We start from the raw sequence: 24,325 nt of genomic DNA, 5'->3' as shown, positions 1-24,325 counted from the left end.
GATTTACTGCCAGCTAACCACTTACTTATTTTGCCTGACGTGGCATTTAAGTGGAGTCCGTTGGCAGGAAAGAGCATTTTATTTCTTTGTGACTGTTACTTTGACCGTGACCACTAAGGCTGTTGGTTTCAGAAATAAGTTGTTTATGCCCTGATCACTCGGTCTAATGCATTCCATGGCTTAATTTGCAGGATCTAGTGTTGCCTCCAAAGAATTCACAGCTTATGATGCCCTCCCCATTGTAATGGTGCACTTCAGGCTGTATTTCCCTTATTGTAAGGGAATTGATTATTGAATAATTTATCATTTAGCTGTATTGTATTTCTATCAGAAGTTGTGCTGCCTGCAATCTCCATAGCAGTCAGTGCTTGTGTTGTTGTTCAGTGTTTTTCCTTTTAAATAGCTTTCAAGGACATTGATCCAGAATTATTTCTAAAGTACCCGAGGCTTCGATGTTGCAAAAGTAAACATGGGTCACAGTTTTGCAATGCAAGTTGGCCAGCACTGAAAAGAATTGTTGCAATACACTAGTGTTTAAGGATGGAACAATATACCTTAAATAAGCCATTAACATGCATGTTACGTTTTTTTTTGTCCTGGCTGGTTTGCCTACCAAATATCTTACTAATGATCCCCATTCATTTGTCAGTTCTGTCCTAGTTGTTGCTTTAGTAAAAGACCATGCATTGAAAACCATTTACAAGAACATATTTTTTTTGCATAACTCTTGGTTAAAAGGATTGTGCCATCCTGCTGTCTATACATACAGATGTTTCCCATTAATATTGCACAGTTAAATGTATATTGTGGTTTGTAGTATTCATATTGGAAATGCCCCATAGCTCCTTCCACCTGTTCTTCCCTCTGTTCTCTATACTTTTAATAGATTAAATTGTCCATAGGGTTGTGATTTCTTTGTTTTCTCTGGCCGAGTACCTGGCTTCCTATTGCTGTTCAGTCTCTTCGTATTAATAACATCCGCACGAGTTCCATTTGATGTTTATTTTTGTGTCAGTGTAGATCATTGTATCAGTGGCTCTCATAGTGCTGCTGCTGCTGTGCTGTATACACTTATACCCTGCTGTGTTGCTACTGAAAGTGCTATTTTATGTAAATTCATTTATGGAACTGTATTGCACTTATATCTACATTTAAAAGACAAACAACTTATGACAACCTCACATACTGCAAGATGTGTTTGTTGGGCTTTAAATATATATGTATGCCAAAATATCTTTGGTCTACCGCAACTGTAGGGGAGATCTCACCATAAATGGTAAAAGAGCCAACAACCTGTCACCCCCTAAAGCAGAGAGCAAAGCACTCATATTGTATTGATGAGTTGCAGCATGAAATTGTGCTGTATTTTGTTGTAACACAAATGGAGGACGTGGACATTCTAATTTTTACAAACTGTTCTTCAGGTAACTGTAGATGAGAGAGTGTTGCCCGTAGAAGCCAATCAGTCGTTTGATTCCATTCTCTAAACTGTACAAGAAAAAGTTAGAATTTATTTGTCATGGACAACAGCACCTGTGCTACACTTTTCATAAATATACCACACTGAGTTATATGTTTGTGATCTGGGGGTCTTTTTCACAACTGAAACTATATGGCTTCAGTACTAAAGTTGGCTAAGCTGTAGATCATAATGAAAAAGGTATACACTGCCTATAATGGGGCAATGATGCTGCTGACCTTAATGGAAAACTGATCTCTAAACAGAGCATGCTGGACAGGTTAAGTTAGATACCTTAGTTATTTCATGTATAATATCTATCGAATTAGCAAAAATCTATGTTAATGTAACAAAAATCCACATTTCATAGTAGAGCATGTTGTTTTGAAGGTATTGTCCACCTTCAGATTACTTTAATTGTTTAACTTCAACGTGCCGTACTGCAAGTTTTACTAAATAAATTGCTTTATCATTGTGGGCTCCTTTAACCATGCATTTATATGATCAGGCAGAAACGGTCTCTCGTGCAACACATTCATCTGTGCTCTCTACATGGATATAGTTGTGTACAGAAAGCAGATTTGTGTTACAGCTAAGGACACTGAAGATAAACACCATCTGATAAAGGATGCAAAACACAGAAAAAGTTAGAAAGCTGAAGACTTGTATTTACTAATTGTTGCAGGAAAGTAGGAAGTAGTTTGAAGACTGAGGAAACCTTATAAGTTTAGCTGCCCTTTCAAACATTACACCAAATTGTCAATGATTGTATTCAATCCTGGGTGTGTGTGTTTTCCATTTATGACATGTTTATTTTCCATTTATGGTTTCACATATTAACTGTTTCTATTATTGATCTAGCTGTAGAACTGTGTGTTTACACATTACTTCAATGTGGTCAAATTTACTTTGCTCTCCAATAGCAGATATTTAAACGTCGCTTTACAATTGAATTACTTCACAAAGTCAATGTTGTATATTTACTATGATTATATAATAATCATTCGCCTATAATATGCTGTTATTTTATCCCCTTTTCAAAATAAGCCTGTGAGACTTAAAAGTCCCCCAACAAATATTTACTTAACCCCCAGTTTGATGTTTTTGTGGATGGGGACATTATTGTTTTGTTAATAGGCTATGATGTACAAGCATAGTGTGTTCCAAAATATGCCCTTTTAATAAGAAAAATTTGTCCTTAACATAAGCTAATCAGCACAGATGACCTTAATGCTATCGCGTATGTCTGACTATCCTTTATTTACTCTATAAACATGACTATAGGACATTCAATTCTAGAGAAAGTATTTGTAATGTAATCATATTGTAGGGTGTTCTTAACCCCTTATTGCAATGTTTTCTAACCTGCTATGGGTATGTTACTGTAGTATCAGAAACAATGCTCTCTAGATTTAAATTTGACCACAAAGGTTTGGAATGCAATATACAAGGTGATTATAACCATAAACAATAGAGCCACAAAACCTTGCTGTCTTTAATTTCCCCATTGCAGCTGCTTAATTGATATAAGAAGTGATTTTGTAGTCTTCATTTTTTTCAGGTCTTCATTTTACTTTTTTAGAATTTAAGGGGTCTCTATAACAACTTAGGGGTATATTTACTAAACTGCGGGTTTGATAAAGTGGAGATGTTGCCTATAGCAACCAATCAGATTTTAGCTGTCATTTTGTAGAAATGATAACTATAATCTGATTGGTTGCTATAGGCAACATCTCCACTTTTTTAAACCCGCAGTTTGGTAAACATACCCCTTAGTCTGCCCTGCACTGATGAGGCCAATGAGGGCTGAAACAGTTTTGCAGAGGCGGCCTGTGTCCGCAGAAGCCTTTTGTCATGCTCTAAAAACCCAGTGGGTTGCCAGTTAAATGGTATTTTCCAGAACTAACTTTTGGAGAGGTTTATTGAACTGTTTGAAAGTAAATATCACACTAAGTAAAGGGTTAATTCTTAATTGTTACTACAGTGAAGAACCAAGGAAGTAGAGAAAAATATCATTTGTAATGAGCTGGGTGAGCAAGATCTGAACCTTTGCATGTCTACAATTGGCTGCTGGCGTATCAGAAAGCACGCACAGACTAAATGGAACTGAGCTGTGCCAAAAAGTCAAACATTGCCCATAATATTGTCTATTTTAGAAAACTGTTAATTGGAGTATCAAACAGAGAACCATCAGAGTGATGATATGTTGATCTGCTGATAAATTATGGTCAACCAGCCATCATGGTTGTTTAAGCCCCTTTAGGATGTATATATTTCTGGCACAAGCCCTAAGTCTTGTTTTCTCATACCTAAAATACTATGAATCCTTATTATCTAGTACAATGTTGCCATATTAATTTAGATGGTTTTATTCAATAACTGGTTTATATCATTGCTGTGCTCTGCGAGAGATGAGGAGCACTGCTTTTTGTAAACAAACATTACTTATTTTTTGCTTTGAGCCTTGTTGTAAAGTCTTCCTTTCTGTACCGTCGAAATGGAGTGGGTAGTGTTTTGTTATAATGCAGATCATTCAGTAAATGATGTTGTACTGTCTACACCAGCAGAGATTAATTGTATTATAAGCATTAGTAATGTATTGAAGCAGACACAGATTCTTCTACATATATTATGTGTTCATAAGATGTGAGAACGTTGACTGGACTCTTCAGTTGTTATCTTTATGAAAGTTTTGTTTTTTAGTGTTCACAGAATGTGGGCAAGCAATCCTGTATCTCCTCCCTGTATCTTTAAAGCCTTTTTTTTATTTTCATGATTTTTTTCTAAGATACTGTTACAAACTTAATTTAACCCTGCAAATATACACTCCATTTATTCTGCGATGTCCAACGTTATCGGTGATACCAAGTGTGTGTGTTTTTTATGGAAACGCGCTGTGATGCTAAGCTTGATGTGGCAGAGATGTCCTGGGTCTTACAGGAATTACTGTTCTGTTAATGTTACTGGTGTGTTCTACCAATCACTGTGGATCCCTGATGCGATTGCTTTTTCCATCTAACTAATAATCAAGCATACTGGAGTTTTGATCTGCAGTCAGTGGCTGTAGGAAGTTTGCCAGGTTCAGTACATTGGCTCCATGTGATCATGAGATTTGTGCTATAGGACTGTTAGCCCACTGGACAGCACATACCGGCATCTAATCTGAATACCTACAGCAGGGGTGGCCAACCAGTCAGAGCCTAAGAGACAAAAAATATCCATAGATACGGCAAAAAGCCAACTTTACCTTTTATATATGTGAGCACGGTGGCTAAGTGGTTAGCACTTCTGCCTCACAGCGCTGGGGTCATGAGTTCAATTCCCAACCATGGCCTTATCTGTGTGGAGTTTGTATGTTCTTCTCGTATTTGTGTGTGTTTCCTCCGGGTTCTCCGGTTTCCTCCCACACTCCAAAAACATACTAGTAGGTTGAGTGGCTGCTATCAAAATTCCCCCTAGGCTCTCTGTGTGTGTGTGTGTGTGTGTTAAGGAATTTAGACTGTAAGCTCCAATGGGGCAGGGACTGATGTGAATGAGTTCTCTGTACAGTGCTGTGGAATCAGTGGCGCTATATAAACAAATGGTGATAATGATATACATAGTATAAACAAGCGCATACATTGAAAATAAAACATAATTTACTAATATCTTGCTGAGTGAAAAAGAAGATATCCAACATTGCCAAAATGTTCAGAATAATAATCAACTTGGCTCTTACCTTGCTGCTGCCTCCAGTGGAGGAGGGTTTAAAGGGTACTTGCAGTCTCTCCACAGTAGCTCACAGTAATTATCAATCCACAATTGCTGTGGAGGGAACTGTTGAAGTGGGGATTAAAAAAAAGTAATAAATAGCCAACATGCCCCTCAGACCTCTTTATACTTCCACCAGACCTCACCACGTGCCCCTTAGATACACATCAGCCTCTCCACATGCCATGAGATCTACACACATTCACCATACAGGCCAATCAGAATCCCCACATGTCCCAAACAGGCTAATCAAGCCCCCTCACATGCCCTATACAGACCAATCGGACTACACACTCTCTCTCCTTCCCTGATAACGGTGATAATGTGACCTCCCTGCGTTATGCAGAAAAGGTCACATGACGCAAGCTGCTGTCCGATGCGCTGAGGCTCCTGGCCGCCTGGGTGATTCTCTGTGGCTGTCAGCAGTGCTCCGGGTGCCGACAACCACAGAGAATCACCCAGTCAGCCAGGAGCCCCAATTCAAAGTCGAAGAACCGCATGCGGCTCAAGAGCTGCGGGTTGACCACCCCTGACCTACAGCTTCACAGCCGGAAGAAGAAAGTCTAGTGAGGGAGGTGTACGGACTTTCTAAAGAATGGTGTGTCCATTAATAACTAAGCAGCGGGACCAATATGCAGCAATGCTGTCCAGAAGTTATTTTCACTTTTTGCTCCTCTTCCTAGTACAGAGAATTCCATCGTAATTCACTAACACAGTCAATCTGTGTAGTAGCCTTGGGTGTGACTGGATGTTTTCTCACCAGCTTGACTAGTTAGCCCTAGGTCAAGAATTCGCTTTAATGATCTGATCTCAGAAATTCCCATGGTCTGAAGCTATAATAATATAAAACTTGCACTTTTCAAAGTATGGTGGTTTATGAGCCTAAACATTCCACATAGGATTGCTATTTTGTATACAGCTATAAATGCATCTGCATGTTATGTGGGTCGTTCTGTTGGTAATGTGAGTTGAACTTTATACATTTTCCCAGGAGTTTTGTTTGAGGTTTTGGTGATTAATTGAACTATACATTTCTAAATTTTTAAATGATCAACTTTTGTATAGTCTACAGCCATCAGAGAGGATGGAAAGTCTTGCAGGTATTCAGCAGTTGATATATCGACTGTTTTCAGACCTAGATCTATGTCTCCATTCAACATTTGAAACTTTAATTCAGCCAGTTCCAAAGCTCATCAGGGGAAACTCAATAGGAGACCCCCAATACTAGCTGGGATTAATCCTGGACACCTGACATGCAACTTACCATACCCACTATTTACTTTATCTGATCTTTACTAAATAGGTAAAAGACATTGAAGAGCGCAAGAGACATGTTTATTTATAAAAAAGGGCATATTCTTCAGATCTTTGTAGAAACTTTTTTTTTTTCATTAAAAAGCAATGAAAAAAATAAAATATTAATATTAGACAGGCGGTAAAAACAAGAAGAAGTTGCATTTAAATGCTGACATGTTCGGTTCATTCCTGCAGTGTTCCATCTGCTGTGTGGGTGGTTCCCATAAACACTCACAGGTTTTACCCAATGCCAGCTATCCAGAGGATCTAGACGCTTATCAAGATGTGCATGCATATGGGGAGTGTATTGTGTGGAATCACTAGTGACCCACGGAGATCTCTGTTGCCTCAGATCACAGGCAGACACAATTCTCTCTGGGTGGTTTTATAGCATAATCTGCACATCTGATGTGAAGAGAAAGAATTGTCTTCATTTGATTGGACACTAGTTTAAAGAAATATCCACCTACATCATCCTGTTTCCTGCAGTGACAGTGACAAGTCTCCAGAGCACACTGCAGCTTGTATTTCCTGTAGTCATTTTATCTGGGGCTGTTTTGTTTAAACTATTTTGCTGTTAGATTTGGCATGTATTTATTGTTTTCACAGCTACTCCCATATTTCATTTTCTAGTTTTGCCACTGACAACGGTGCAGAATATGTATAATATTTGACAGCATATCATCATCATCATCATCATTTATTTATATAGCGCCACTAATTCCGCAGCGCTGTACAGAGAACTCATTCACATCAGTCCCTGCCCCATTGGAGCTTACAGTCTAAATTTCCTACTATAGACACACACTCACACACATACAGACAGAGAGGGAGAGACTAGGGTCAATTTTTTGATTGCAGCCAATTAACCTACCAGTATATTTTTTGGAGTGTGGGAGAAAACCGGAGCACCCGGAGGAAACCCTCGCAAACACAGGGAGAACATACAAACTCCACACAGATAAGGCCATGGTCGGGAATCGAACTCATGACCCCAGTGCTGTGAGGCAGACGTGCTAACCACTACGCCACTGTGCTGCCCATATGACTGTATTTGTGGCAGATTGTGACCTGACCGTGGTGTCATTATTATACAATCTACTCATGTTGCATGAAAAGCATACTTGCCAACTCTCCCGGAATGTCCGGGAGACTCCCGCATTTTGCGTGAGTCTCACGGACTCCGGGGAGAGTGTGGCAATCTCCCGGATCTGCCCACTTCCTACTGAAGTGGGCAGAATTGGGTCCAAAACGCAGCGATTCACGCGAATAGCAGTGCTTGGCCCTGCCCCCGCTGTAAATTGACGCGTTTTGCGTCATTACATCACTGGGCGGGGCCAAAATGATGCGCTTTATGGAGCCCCGCCCCCTGCACGCCCACCTTCCCCGGCAGGCTCCCGGATCATACTTGCCATAAGTTGGCAAGTATGATGAAAAGTATAGTAAATTGTGAGTGTGTGAAGGGTGCCCCTGATGGCCTAAGATGAATACAAAGGCAGTTCTTGTTGCAGGGTACAGGCAAATTGTGCCAGTGGACTACATCGCCCTCCCTAAACACAAGGGTGTTTAACACAGTCATGATGTTAAGTTCAAAAGAAATGTACAGTGACTTATCTGAGGTGCTGATAGTCCTCCTATTTGGTGGAGACTGGGTTACTGGATCGCTACAGCACCCGTGAGCTAAACTTTAGACTTTTATTATAACTTGAACTCAAATTTGTGTTATTTAATGCCACTTTGCCACCAATGCATTAGCCCAGGTAAGATGGGGATGTGTAAACAGACCTGTATGAGCCATGCACAGTGGAACTGAAAGCACACCCTTGAAAACATTGTATAAAACAGACTAAAAATATAAAGAAATAGAAATATATATTTAAAACTATTGCCAAATGAAAAAATGCTTTGCTCAACAAGATAAAGCACTTTTTCATTAACTTTCTCCTGTTATCGCCATCCTGAGATGATGATAAAAGAAGGATTTCAGCAGTACCTGCGCCATTGCTAATCCTTGGCAGTGACTCTTACTGTCGGTGATAGCACTGCTAGCTCACCAGCCATGACTCCTTAATGTTATAGGTCTTTTCTCCTTTTAATAAATAGACCCCTTAGTGTGGAATACATTTAGTGCTAAAGAATGGAACTTCTCTAAAACTGCTGTTCAGAATGTACAGCACAAAGTGGTTTCCATTTCCTTTACATTATTTTTAAACTCTGGCTATACGGCAGGAAGTCCTGGCTCGTGTAAAGCTGACTGTTGCATTTTTAATTAAAAGAAAAGCTTGCTGTTTTTATTTGAACTTGCACCATTGGGAGAAAGCATTATAAATTCAATAAACACTCTTCCATCTGGCGTATTTTTCTTCTTTGTATAGTTAGTCATACATCAGGTTGTAAGAATAATCTATTCTTTAATAAATCACATTGAGTTTTTTTGTTCTTAACTTATTCCTAATGCACAGTAAAACTTATGCAAGTGGAGAGATACCAAGTTTGCCTGTCATCAAAATATTAATATTCTGTGTATAAATATACTAAGCTCTGGAAAAACCTACAAATGTCACAGCCTTGCAAAGAGGAGTATGTTTTGGGGGTATGAGACAGCATGAGTCTCAGTATTTCAATGTATATCTTCTGTACAGGGAGGGATCTGTGGCACCTATATGGTTATAATATATATATATATATATATATATATATATATATATATAGGGGGGAAATCAAATTTCCCCTGAATTATCGTCGCATAAAAACTATTACCGTTATTACAGTAATATTAACCCGGCTCAGGCAGCTGCGAGCAAAAAAACGGTGTTAAAACTACCGTATTTACGTTAGCCAGCGTTACTTGAAAAAAATAACGCGGGCCAATTGAATCCCCCCCCCCCCATAAAATATAACACCTATTTACTTATTTTTTTAAAAACATTTTTTTTTTTTTATGGCTAATTTAATAAAGGGTTGACAAAATAAAGTAGCATCCAGGAGGAAGTTGATGAAATCTCACAGCTAGCTGGATTTTTATCAAAGAGTCAGGGAAGATGTGCGTTCATTGACATTAATGTACATGACCCCAACAGTTACATGCGTTGGCCTCCGTGCTTCTGGGTGTTGTCCTGCTGCACTTAATCTCCTTGAAATGACCCAGAGCTCGGTATAGATTTTTAAATCTGCACCCAACTGTATACAGATATACACATCTTACACTCATGTTGTCATGGCAATGCTGATGGGAGCAGGGTGAGCACCTAACAACCATAACTAATAAATGCTTGCTCAATTTGTTAAAATAGAGGTGTGGAGGTTTTGTGCTGAACAACACTCATAGGCCTCTATTCGCCTTCATTATCTGAACCCACCTAAACTATTTCAGACATATCCATGGATCACTACCTTGCATCATTTTACTAAATAAGCCCCATTATATGCAGAATTTGAAAAAATGTACTGACAGAATCCATTTTGGATGTAGGGTAAGGTGTGAAAGGTGTGCACCTCTCTGAATGTACTTCACTGCATTGGTGGCGGTATTTCAAATGTCCAAAATGGATAAATTCAGCGTTAGATTGCTCTGCCCTCTGCTTTATGTTGCAGTCAGGTAACTTTTCCAGGGCTGTGGTAGAGAATCCCCCTCTACCAGGGTTTGGGAGGAGCCGTCACAGATCGGAGAGGAACATACTGGGGAATGTTTCGGGACAGGTATGGGAGGCAGGTCTTGTAACTTAAAGTTATTACACACCTATCTTGCTGTATAGGCATGGTGGCAACATCCTCAGCAGGGAGGGGAGGGCTACATAAAAGGCAATAAACATATATTTGAGTATATTCGCTATTTATACATATGAAATGAATGAATCCAATGCAGTTAAGAGGTAAATCGGGGGTTTGATTTTAGAATAGAAGAAAGATCCACTTTAGCAATGAAGTCAGCCTGAATTGCTGTGTTCTCTATCATGACTGTGATTAATGAATGGCACATTTACATAACTTTGTATGGGAAAGTGCTGGCAATGACATACTGCCTGTGGGCATGACTTCTTTACTGAGTACATATGGGGAGACAAGCAGATCAGAGAACCATAAGTGATGGGTGTTTTGTCTTTCATGAGAAGCACAAAATAAGGTAATCATTTTATAGAATACCCTGACCCCCCCCCCCCCCTCCTGTATATTCTACAGACATCTGTCCAGCACAGGAGAACACTCCCCGCTTACATTAGTCTCACTTACATTGGACTGGACGGATGGAGCTGTTATGTTACAGCGGATTCTTCCACATAACCTCTGCAGTCTGGCTCCTAGATAACAGGATAGGGATGAACCTCCACCCATCAGCGACATGGTTGGGACAGGACAAAAGTGCAACGTTGCCAAATGTGTACAACACCCTCATTTAAATATTTCTGCCTCTAAACCTATTTTATAGTGTCCTAGTTTATGAAGCCAGATCAGATGTGGTTAATACAATTACTCAACGATAATTGTATTTGGCTTGGACATTTTAAGTGCATATAAAAGTACTATAAAATTATTTCAGTTTTATTACACCTTATTTCATACTGAAAGTGCCAAGCCTGTGATTGCTTGTACAGTTTTGAATCCATGTAATTGCAAAGAGCAATTCATTTTTTTGTAATGGCTGTGAGAAATAATAAATCAATCTTTTCCCAACTAAAAAAACTATTTGTAGAATTTGTAAACATTGTAAAGCAATTACTTATTCAAAGAATTGTTTTTATCTATTATTAAATGATTTGCCCTGTGGCGGAAATGTTATAAGAAATGTTTTTATGCTCCGTCCAAGGGACCCTTGTGCTTCTCATTTACAGTAATTACTTTTTAATTGCAGTACAAGTACTCTGGTTATTACATGGCATTGGTCACATATTTCAAGACTAATACTGACTATTAATGTCTACGTCTTTATCCCCCTTACCCTACAGTTTATTTTGACTTCCTGCTGTGCTTGTGATCCTACCCCCCAGCTGATTCCCTTCATGGTTGCATTATCAAGACCTCACAAATATTGATTCTGTCAATGGAATTGAAAAGCATGGCCAGTTGGAGACAAAACGGTCAAATTGCTTCAAATTTCTCAGTATTTCTGAACATTGTAATTTGTATATATTAAAGTGTGCATTCTATTTTGTGGTGTTGATGGTCTACAGCAGAGGTGCCCAAACTCAGTCCTCAAGAGCTACCAACAGTTCATGTTTTTAGGATTTCTTTAATCATTTAACTCCCACTCCCACTTAACTCCTTACCAGATCTTCTGCCTCTTCCCCTTCACTCCCCTTCCCTTATCCTCCTTCTCTCCCTCCCTCGTGTCTCTCTGTCTGTCTACCCCACCCCGTAGATTGTACGCTCCTTTGAGCAGGGTCATCTCTCCTCCTGTCTTCACCACTTTTAACTCTGCTCTCCAGCTACCTTGCCCTCCTCCCCGTTCCCTCTTGCTCCCTCCTCTCCACTCTGGGGGTTTCCCTGCCTTCCGTGCCCTCTTGGGCTCCGCCGTATACGGGACCTTCCCCTCTCCCCTCCCCCGCCCCTCTAGCTGTGCTTTGAGATCTTGGAGTTACTGTGCATTTTGTTTACTGTATCGTGCTCTCTCACCTTTGTATTGTAACTTTGTTTGTCCCTGTACGGCGCTACGGATACCTAGTGGCGCCCTATAAATAAAAATTAATAATAATAATAATAATAATAATCATGCACAGGTGAGTTAATCTATGTACCGGGGACAGTACATATTCCACCTGTTTCTACAAACAAAAATCCTGAAAACATGACCTGCTGGTAGCTGTTGAGGACTAAGTTTACACACCTCTGGTCTAAAGCCTCCCTATATAACTACTGGTGAAACATCCAGTGAGTGAGGAGTGTGATTAATGATTGGCACAGATGAATGTTGGTAGTCCCCCTTCCCCCCCCCCCCCCCTCCTTGTTTTATTCTCAGTTTGTGCTCCCGCAGGAGGTATATCTTCTTGGTACTAATTCCTCCAATCCTCTATAGATGCCCGTAAACTATCTACCCAACTTCAATGGGAGTCTCATCTCCAGCTGTCTTTGTCGGATGATGATTCAGTTTTCAAAATGTTTTTAAACTGTCTAAATGCATCAATCACTCTGAAATGTTGGTTGGACTTATCCACAGAATGTATTTGACACCTGAGAGGTTGCATAGATTCATACCTACTGTTTTGAAATTTTGCTGGAGGGACTGTGGTGAGGTCGGGAGCCCTCTTCACATTTTCTGGTGTTTCCCACAGATTCAGCCTTTGTGGTGCGAGATTTTTGTATTGATAAATTGGGTTGTAAATACTGTATTAACTCCCTCACATGAGGTAGTTTTTTTACATCATTACCCCCACAAATCCAGTCATAACCGTTATGTAGTGGTTCATATTGTTGCTGCTACTAGAGCTGCATTTGTCCAACACTGGAAATATCCCTTCCCCGCCCTATTTATTTCAGCCTTCCCCTCGTCTCCCCTAATCCAATGGCATTACTACACTGAGCACTTGGCCTCGCCACCTTCCTCCGCCTCTCTGTGATTGGAACTGTTGTACTATTGTATAACCAATGCATATTTTCTCCATTTTTCTGATGTGCCTCTACAGAAACGTGTTACTCATTCCTCTCTGCTGTTCTCTTCCCTCCCCCCCCCCCCCTACCTGTTTGATTTTTGCTTTCGTTTTTACCCTTTAAAAACTTTTTTTTTTCAAATGACTGCATAGAAACTAAGGTCATTTTGCAGTGTTCTCCCAGAAACTTTACCAGCCGGGTGGCATTAAGAAGCAGCCGGGCGGGAGCAGTCGTAATACTTTGCAATACTATTGAAAAATGTGGGAGGTTATTGCCCACACCTGCCAGGACTGGTGGTCAGTGGTCTAACACACACTGCTGGCTGTAGTGCTCACACTGTGCCTGTTCTAATGGGAGAAACAATGGTTTATTCTATTATAATAGGACTCTGCTGGACGTCAAGAGCCGGGGGCCAAGTAAGATCAGCCGGGTGGAGCACCCCGGAAATAGGTGTTGGGGAGAACACTGATTTTAGATAGATGAGCCACTGAGACATACAAGCATGCAAATAACTTTGGTTATCTAGGGCAGAATGAATAAAAGATATTTTCTGGGGGGTTTGGTAATACTTTTTCAAGGGGAAAACACAAATATAAAAGTACTGCTTTTGAAGTAGTGCTGCCCTAAAAACATGCATTGTAATTGTTTGTGTTCCATTACCCTAATTGTGAGGGAATATACTTTAAGTTTGGAATGTTTTTAGTCTGAAAATAGGCAGTTTCATTACTTTGTACACTGGGATGTGCCAAGTTATTCTGCTGTTTGATGTGACAGCTGATATGGTACCTCTCTCATCCTATCATCATACTACTATAAATACTTTTATGAGCAGTGTACACTATAATGGCCCCCCTTAGATATTACTGCCCCCACACAAAAGAGTTTCTCTTGTTCTAGGAACACTCCTGCTTCTGTATTTGATACATTTCATAACTGGTATATTTGATATATCCATACATATGTGTCTATCCACTTATTTTAAATATTAGGACATCACATGGGTCATGTGGTTTTCAGCTGTGGTTTGAAAGAAAAAGAAGGTAAACCCAAGGGTACACTGATATGTTATAGTAAATGGGGATGCATCCCATATCTTTCACTTGAATGAGGAGGAGAGATGCAGACACAATAGGGCTCTTTGATCCTTATAAGAAAAGCACACTACCACAACTGGTGCTTAATAAGAACACACTGCCAATTATCAGTACAGAAAATCAGCACCCAAATGAGGGGAGCTGGGCCCCAGGATATCAACAAAAATAAATATAAGGAGAGCTAGACCAGCTACTGATTATAGATTAAAATGATTTATTACAACAGAAAAAGTAGTAATATTCTCAATTAAACAATGAAATCATCATTAACACTGGTCAATACCTGTTGTAATGCTGATATGTGCTCATCTCCCGTAGATATCATTTCTTTCGTAAGCCTAGAGTCACAGTACATGAATGTCCATAGGATATATTAGTAGTTTCCCAATCAGGGTAAAATAAAGGCCAAGGCAGTGGTAGTAACCGTGTAGAAACATCCCTTTCTCAGTTACCTTGTATGGGTATATAGTCTCCAATTAACATGACATGTATCTCCCTTATTTTTACCTCCCAATTCCTCAATAGCTGGCCGACTTAAAACTATGAAGTCCGCAGGGAGGAACTAAATATGCAATGATGTTAATTCTGCAGTTTTTAGAATAATATAAGGAATATCCTGATTGACACAAGTATCCACCAAGGACCTGACCATCTGATTAACAAAACAACAGCTTGTTTCACAGCTAAATTAATAGCAGCTTGCATATTCAAATACCTTTATAGCTCTGTGCGGTGCTACAGCAAAGGCATCTCGCTGTGCAGTCGCTTGTGAATATTCCTTAAGAGCAAGTGTAATCACCAGGGTTTACCGGATAAGCAGCAACACATTCAGCTCTTTTACATAAGAGTACATATGAATTTCTATCAATCACTGCCTCCTTGTGTAACATTAATGTGCTCAATAGCCATAATTGTGAGGGGGTGATGGATATACTTGCCAACTTTTAAAACCTGTCCAGGTCATATCACAAGTGTAGGAGGGGGGGGGGGGTGGTCACACAGTCGCATCACTATAGCCCCCCCCCTTTCATAAAAACCCCTGAAATGCACGGCATTGAATGGGGTGGGAGGGCAGGACTTAAGCCTCGCCTCCACAAGTGTCCGGGAGTTTACCTACTCTTCCAGGAGTCCCGGAAGACTCACTGAAATTCGGGAGCCTCCTGGAAATATACGGGAGAGTAAGCAAGTATGATATAACCTTTTATGTACAGTTGGGTATGAAAGCTTCAAGTTGTCAAATCACATCAATGGTGGTGAAAAAAAATTGTACAAGATCCGTACTCTATAAGGCAGTAATTAATAGCTGAATAACCCAGAGCTGGTGAGCTAAATGTCAATTTTGTTATGACAGTATGTTTATGACACTACACACCATACATTATGTTTTGTAATTATAGGATATACAAATTGGAAACAACTTAATAGTAAAAGAATAGAATACAATAGACATATAGGCCTGTTCTTAGAGCATTTTATCCAGCGTATGGCAAGCCTGCTATAACCAAATTCCTGAACACATCATTATTATTATTATTATCATTTATTTATATAGCGCCACTAATTCCGCAGCGCTGTACAGAGAACTCATTCACATCAGTCCCTGCCCCATTGGGGCTTACAGTCTAAATCCCCTAACACACAGACAAAGACAGACACACACACAGACTAGGGTTAATTTGTTAGCAGCCAATTAACCTTGCAGTATGTTTTTGGAGTTGGGGTTGGTAGTTTAGTTGCAGTGTCTGTAGTTCTATACTGTACTCTGTTTACTAAGTTTGTTAGGAGCAATGGTTTGCTATGCATTGCAGTTGAATATGCTGTATTAAGGCTCTACATGGCAGTGTCTGGACAGCATCCAAGAACAAGAAGCTCTGACTAAGTAGCAAAGTTTTAAAAGGTTGAAGAGTCCTCTTCCCACAAGAGATTTATCCAGCAGACTGTCTCAGCGGGCTATTGTATTTTATGCAGGGTTCCAACTCTCTTCTTCCTCTACGAAATCGAAACAGAAGAAAACAGAGGCTATTCCTTTAGTTTGTTTATCTCCTGAACACCTTTAAGTCTTGCAGGTCTTAAATTTTGTCTTTTACTATGTCATATTTTTAAACAATAGTGTCAATTTTCCAGTATTGATGCAGGTGTCCATTAATTATTTAAGAGGAAATTCCTATTTTAAAAAATAATAATAAAAAAATAATAATATATAAATACATATATGTTATGTAGTTGTGTGTGTGGTTGTGTGTATATATGTGTGTGTATGTATATATATATATATATATATATATATATATATATATATATATATATATATATATATATATATATATATATATATATATATATATATATATATATATATATATAGGCAGCACGGTGGCGTAGTGGTTAGCACATCTGCCTTACAGCACTGGGTTCATGAGTTCAATTCCCGACCATGGCCTTATCTGTGAGGAGTTTGTATGTTCTCCCTGTGTTTGCGTGGGTTTCTGCCGGGTGCTCCGGTTTCCTCCCACACTCCAAAAACATACTGGTAGGTTAATTGGCTGCTAACAAATTGACCCTAGTCTGTGTGTCTGTCTATGTCTGTCTGTGTGTGGGAATTTAGACTGTAAGCCCCAATGGGGCAGGGACTGATGTGAATGAGTTCTCTGTACAGCGCTGCGGAATTAGTGGCGCTATATAAATAAATGATGATGATGTGCCTCTGTGGGGGGTGGAGGGGGTAACAATAATAATGACTGAGGTGGGACTTTTGGACAGGAGGCTGCTTAGTGTGGTTAGCAAGTTAAAAAAATACAATAAATAATATGGTTCGCAAGACTCTGTTGTGAGGAACAATGATTGTAACATGTATGAGTACAATGTGCTTTCTGGAGATTTAACAAGAAAGATTTAGAAGCAACACTAACAACTAGATTTATTCTTTTATATTTAAAACTTATTTTCTGCAACATCACTTTTTGGTGATTATTGCAAGTACACTTCATATTGTTGATATTCCTTTCTTCAGTGATAGTGAAATGTATTACATTGTCCTAACAGCTGAAAGAAGAGGTTCTCTGTCAGAATTGTGGCAAAGTTTTACCACGTGGAGTGATTTTAGCAATTTCGCATATAGAGGACATTTCCCTTCCAGAAGTCTGTGAAGCCAATAAACGCTTTGTTTCCGTAATGAAAAGCAGAATTGTCATTCCGCATTATGCAAGAGGAACAATAGAATAATGGTCAGGTCATCTTCACAAGAGAGACATCCCTGCTGCAGCTGTGGATCATAGTGGAGCCAGTGAATTACTGAGTTTACAACTGTGTGTTTATTTTACTGTTCATCTGAGCATCTAATATTTTTACTCATATTTGCCTACTCTCCCCCCCCCTTTCTTCCAGGAGATCGGGAGGTAAGTTAGGATATGATTAGGTAGGAGAGGCTTAATGGAGTTTGTGGTGACACATGGGTGGGGCATTGACAATATCACCCCAGTACACATAGTTTATATATTTTTTGGGATGGGTGGAGCTTGATGAAACTGTTCACATCACTGCCCCACCCACCTTGTGGAAGGTGAACACTACTGGGAGAGTTTCTGAAGTCTGGGAGAATTCCCCCTAATATGGGAAATTACTGGAGAGTAAGCATCTATGTTTTTTTACTTTTGATGGTGACTGGTAAACAAGGTATTTTAAAATACACATCTGAATTCACGGCTAATGCTGGTCATACACAGTATTATCAGTGGCGATATATTACAAACTGGCCCAATACTATGAATACTATCATGTGTGCCTGCAAAACAATTGGCAGGTCTGTAAATAAACAATAAATATCAGATCTAAATTGATCAAGTCACTTTTCTGTGCCTAAGCACCTGATTGGCAAATAACCGCTAGTCACCTCTGCATGTGATTATGTGAGAGCCGAACAGCTCAATTTCTTTAATTCTGTCACCTATGTATGTGGTGAAATTGAAAATTGATCCCGTCAATCTGTGCTCAGGCTGAGTGACTGGGTCGGCCTGTGTGTCTCGAGTTTACTCATCTAATGGTTCTAAATGAATAGGCTCTGTTGTCATTAGCTTGTTTTAGTAGCATGCAGGCAATACACATGGATGAAAATCAAAGGATTGTGAGTATCTGCGCTTCACCCAGACCAAGGGGTAAATGTATCAAGCTGAGAGTTTTTCAGCAGGTTTGAAAAACCAATGAGATTCTAGCTATCATTTATTTAGTACATTCTACAAAATGACAGCTAGAATCTGATTGGTTGCTATAGGCAACATCTCCACTTTTTAAACCCGCAGGAAAACTCTCAGCTTGATACATTTACCCCCAAGTGTGTAGTGGCTGCCAAAAAGTGTAGGGAAAGTGACAGGAGGGGGTTCCCAACCCTCCAAATAGAAACCACAAAGTAAATATAGCTCGGGGTAAAAAACCCCAGCTTCCCAAGGCACCTTTGTGTTTGATGTAATATAGACAAAAACACCAGTAGGGGTTATTGTGAAATCATTTTGTTGTAAAAAGCAATAAACAACATCAAACATAGTTCTCAGTGCACTGAGATAAGTCACTTATACAGCAAATAAATCACAGTATATATGCGTGTCATTCGCTCAATAATTATGCATAGGAAAAATTGCCCAAGGCAATAATGGGATATGGAATACATATTCATGTGACTAGTCCTCTAGGTGAATGGGGCTAGCAAAGAAAACATACGCCAGGAGCCAAATTCCAGTGTAAAAGTCACTAATATACAGGCACTAAAAGGTCAAAATGTGCATTCCGATTAAGAAAGTGCCTCTGTACCGTCCATTAAATCAATAGTTCCACATTAGGAGCAGAAATAAAGAAACTGATAGGTGAATCAAATAGGAATAAAAAAACAAAAAAAACAAAACAAAAGCAGAGTGCAAGTCCGATAGGTATGCCGACATCAATTGACAGTCAGACTGTCAATTTTTCCTATGCATAATTATTGAGCTAATGACACGCATGTATACTGTGATTTATTTGCTGTATAAGTGACTTATCTCAGTGAACTGAGAACTTTGTTTGATGTTGTTGTTCATTGCTATTTACAACAAAATATTTCACAATAACTCCTACTGGTGTTTTTGTCTATATTACATCCAACACACAGGTGCCTTGGGGAGCTGTTTTTTTTTTTTTTACCCCGGGCTATATTTACTTTCTAATACACATGGATGAGTCCCTTATATAATTATAATATATTATGTATGACTCTTGTGTATAAGAAAATATCAGGAGCACGAAAAGATCCAAGTCCAAGTAATGGAAAACCATCAGGTTATAAATACCCTGACTTTTAGGGCAGTAGATTAAATATTGTGATGGAGAATGAAATTCTATATTTCTGCAAGATTTGTCTATATATTTTTTGGAAGTATTTTGCCCATGGGAAAATATTCTACTAGCTCATAAACATAATTTGTTAACTTTTATTTGAAAGCTGAAGTTACTATTTTATTACAATCATTAGTGAGTGGTACTTTTATTCAGTTATGGCAACATGAATGGTCGGTGATAGACTCCACTGGAATGCTCCATCTAGAGATCAAACTACGGATGAAATAGTAGATTGTTTTAGTTTTATTTAAAAAAAAAAAAATGTCTCTTAAGCAAAGCACCTCCAACATGGGATAGCCACACTATCTGTAAGTCATGTCTTATTTTCAGGAGACATGAGCGCCCCTACCCCCGATGAGCGCCCCCCCTCCCCCCCCCCATGAGCAACAGCACAACACATACTTACCTGGGGGCCCGCTGTCTTGCAGTCTGCTGGTCTCTGCTACTCTGTCTTCAGCCTGGCTGTCACCGTGACAGCCAGGCACCAGGATGCGATCGCAGGGGTGGAGGAATCATTCCCCCTGCGGTCATGTGATCTGGCTGTCACAGGCAGGGCCCCCAGGTAAGTATGTGTTGTGCTGTTGCACCGGGCCCCCTGGTGAGCCCGGGGCCGGTACAACAGTACCCCCCGTACCCCCCTGATGGCGGCCCTGACCACGGTTCTCCTCTTTGAACTTATCTACATCCATTAAGGTTGTCCATATTGCTTGTTAGTTACTTGTAGTGTCCCTACAAATTTCTTTTAAGGTATTTTAAGAGATTCCACCTACAATATTGTGTTTTGTCCACTGATGTCAAAGTCTAGCAATAATATAATGTTCATAAAGGTCTTAAAATTGCAATAGCAATTTCTATATAAAAAGAGTAATCTGGAAATGAACACATTAAAAAATCATATTACCATCCTGTGGAGGTGAATTAAGAATCTGTGTGCAGTGCAGCCCTCTACAGTGGATTCCAATGGATTCAATTTAACGTTATGATTTTCAGATCACCCTAACTTAGAGGAAACGATGTTACAGCACTTGTTTAATTGATGGTTTTATTAATGTTACCTGAAAACTCTGCCACCTAATATGTGAACTGGTCAGTAGATGTTCTAGTAGGCAATCTGGAAAACCTGTCAATACATTCTTAATATAGTTTAGCTATCCTGGAATATAGAGAATATATCTGCTGAGAAAGTATTAAACTACATATTTTTGCACGTTATTTAATTTGTTCCATAATAATTTGACTAGTGAAAAAATATTATTTTTAATGGATGTCTAACTTCACCTTAAACAATCAAGAACAGTAGCTTAAATTCTTATTAATAAAACCAATTATTTAGTGAAGTAAGGTTTTTGCACAAAGTAATAATTGTATACATATTTGCTCCACATTGAGGATGTATTTCCTCCATAAAGTGATGTTCATTTCTGCTGTGTTATATTCATCCCTTTTTCTTACACAAACACCCAAGTATACCCTGCGTTTATAGTGTGATTGGGAGGGATGTCGGGAGGGTGGCAGGATGCTCTTTTATGATTTGGAGGGTCTCTATTCAAAGTTGTGAGTTCTTACATGATTGAAATACCTAAAAATTATACTATAAACCTATAACTGGAATAGCTTCCAGTTGGGCTTATGGTATGATTTTAGAATAGATTTCATTTGAGAGTCTATGGTATGACTGGGGGGGCTACAGGTAGAGGGGTTTCTGTTAGGACTCGGAGGGGTACAGGTGGAGGGGTTTCTGGTAGGATTGGGAGGTGTTTAGGTCGAGGGGTTTCTGGTAGGACTGGGAGGTGTATAGGTAGAGGGGTTTCTGGTAGGACTGGGAGGAAGGGGTACAGGTGGAGGGGTTTCTGGTAGGACTAGGAGGGGTACAGGTGGAGGGGTTTCTGGTAGGATTGGGAGGTGTATAGGTGGAGGGGTTTCTGGTAGGACTGGGAGGTGTATAGGTAGAGGGGTTTCTGGTAGGACTGGGAGGAAGGGGTACAGGTGGAGGGGTTTCTGGTAGGACTGGGAGGAGTTCAGGTAGAGGGGTTTCTGTTAGGACTTGGAGGTGTTTAGGTCGAGGGGTTTCTAGTAGGACTAGGAGGGGTACAGGTGGAGGGGCTTCTGGTAGGATTGGGAGGGATGGGTACAGGTGGAGGGGTTTCTGGTAGGATTGGGAGGGACGGGTACAGGTGGAGGGTTTTTTGGGAGGGGTACCAGGTGGAGGGGTTTCCGGTAGGACTAGGAGGAGTACAGGTAGAGGGGTTTCTGGTAGGACTGAAAGGGAGGGGTACAGGTTGAGGGGTTTGCATATAACGGAGGGGTACACGTAGAGTAGTTTATGGTATTACTGGAATGGGTATATGCTGAGGGTATATGGTATGACTGGGATGATTACAGCCTAAAGATTTATGTTTTATGTATTACTGGGAATTGTACTGAACCAAAAAATGTCACCATGCATTGATAATATACAAGGACTAGCAAGCGAACGTGGTGAAAATTGCCAGAATGTTACTTGTCATTGGCAAGCACTTCCAGTACAACCATCAGCCAGATTAAAAATAATCTTTGCGCACATGCACTCTACATAGATTTCCACAGCCATGCCTGATCCTTGCTTGGAGGTGTAAGAGGCAATGCACCAATACATGAACGAGTCATACAGTAGGAAAACACTGTTCATTGTAGCCTCTTGTTTAGCTTGTTGCATTGCATCTGAGATATAGGGGATCTGGTCTAAGTGCATTCTGAGTGAAGACTGGTTATTAAGACTTTCCTTCTACCAAAATGCTGCTTGCTCACTGGTTTCTTTAAAGGAGAACTTTTACCAAAAACACAAGTCCTTTCTCTTCTCTGGTGGTCCATTACCATGGACAGTGGCACACATTGTATCCCCCTGACAACCACTGTAATCCTAAGGAACGGTCACATTCCTCACCTTTTGGTAGCTTAAATCTGTCTGGGCAGCCAACTAGCATGAATTTGAAAGGCAGGAGGAGCTTATTTTTACAGGTACTGGGGTGGTTGATGTGGGATATAGATAAGTGAGCAGACCTCATGGCTGTAACATGATAAAGAGAAAATCACTCCAGTGATTGATTGGTAATGGGCAAATATGATGCATAGCAAATGCTGTCAGCAGAACTATGAATCAGTTGCAGTTTTCTTTCCTCATCCCGGGCACTTTACATTACTGGGTCCCATAGCAGACACATGAGCTGTTTATGTCTACAGCCATTCCAATAATTCGCCAGATTCTGGGTAGGGGTTATGGGGTGATTAAGGTGGATTCTAGTTAAGGGGTTTATGACATGATTGGCAGATTTCATTTGATACTGTGAATATTATGTGCATGTTTTTTTTGATAATGTTAAATAGCTTCTGTTTGAGCTCTTTGAGATTAGTAGTAATTATTCTCAAAGGTTCCAGCCCCCATTGTGAAATGGTTTCTTGACTTTCAGATGAGATTAATTAAAAAGTAGTCTGTGTCTGTCATATTGAGATTGTGCCATGTTTGACTGACCAGAATTTACGTCCTGAAAGAACGGAATCAATTTAAATGATGTTTGCACACTTTCTATTTTATAATTGATTCGGCACTAGGGTGTACCATCATTCCTCAATAGCAGATATACTAGGAAGCCAGTAAAGTGGATAAGATACAGATATTTCAGCAGGACTGAAATACTCTGGTGTAGGGACAGGAAATATTGTAATGTAAACGTTTGGTGGGAATATACAGAAAATAATATCCGATGTATGGATGCACGGGGTCCTGATTTGAATGGGTGATTGAGCTGTAAATTCTACATTGTATTTGTTACGAGCCGCGGCGGCCACAGGCACCGCCGTGACTCGCCTTCCCTTGTGCCTAGCGTCCCGGACGTCTCCATGACGACTGGGATGTCATTTCCGTTTGGCCATTGCTAGGACAACGGCTGGATGCCGATCGGTCAGATTATCACGCCCCGGCAACACAGGGTAGCTGGGCGCGCAAGCCGGCACTTCTACTAAGCCTGCGGGCTATTAGCATTGATTACATTTATTAAACCACACCTGGGGGGCTTATTATGCCATTTCATTGCCTGTCCCTGATTGGCTGTCTTGAGTATTTAAGGCAGGGAGGGCTTTGCCTCCCTGCCGGTTATAGCGTGGATTCTGTGTGTTGCTGACCTGCTCCTGTTCTGTTCCTGTGGATACCCTGTTCCTCTATTATTGGACCTCCTGTTGTGACCCTTTGCTTCGTTTCTGGATTCTTCTTTTGTGCCGGTGACCCTGACCTTTTAGCATGTTATTTGACTACTCTGTTTGCTTCGGACCCCTGACCTCGGCTTACGTTTGACCATCCATTACCATCTGCTCTGCCTCCTCCAGCCTGCCGCTGCGGTGTTGTTAATAAACTTACACTACATTAAGAGTTAAGTCCTGGGGGCATCCGAGTACCTGTGAGCACATCAAGCTCTATGGGAAAGACGGCTGCTATAGGCGAAGACCTCTACCGCTAGTTCTGTAAGTTTATTACGAGACCGGCATTCTAACAGTAATTAAACTATTTGTCAGACTAGACCCTAGGTTCATTATAGCTCTTGCTCCTGGTGCAGTCATGGTTAGTACAAATTGGAAAAATGGACTGTTCACAAACATGACCTCCATTACATGAGCAATTGGGCGTTCTAACCAGAGTTAGAAGCCGTAGCACAGGTCATAGTCGCCCATTTGGTGTATGTATTGAGCCATAATAAAAAATGGTTGCTTTGTCTTTTTTTGGGGGGTTTTATTTTACATGTTTTATCGAAGT

General features: G+C 40.1%; 1 protein-coding gene across 1 annotated transcript in view; it reads left to right on the top strand.

Annotated features, from left to right (window-relative positions):
* The window catches only part of LRRC8D (leucine rich repeat containing 8 VRAC subunit D), a 49,292-nt gene that overhangs the window by 7,932 nt on the left and 17,035 nt on the right, over window positions 1–24,325 (top strand). The window lies entirely within an intron of this gene.

The sequence above is a fragment of the Mixophyes fleayi genome, chromosome 8 (genome assembly GCF_038048845.1).
Source record: "Mixophyes fleayi isolate aMixFle1 chromosome 8, aMixFle1.hap1, whole genome shotgun sequence".
Lineage (NCBI taxonomy): Eukaryota > Metazoa > Chordata > Amphibia > Anura > Limnodynastidae > Mixophyes > Mixophyes fleayi.
The sequence above is the reverse complement of the archived record's forward strand: the minus strand, read 5'-3'. Positions and strand labels throughout refer to the sequence as shown.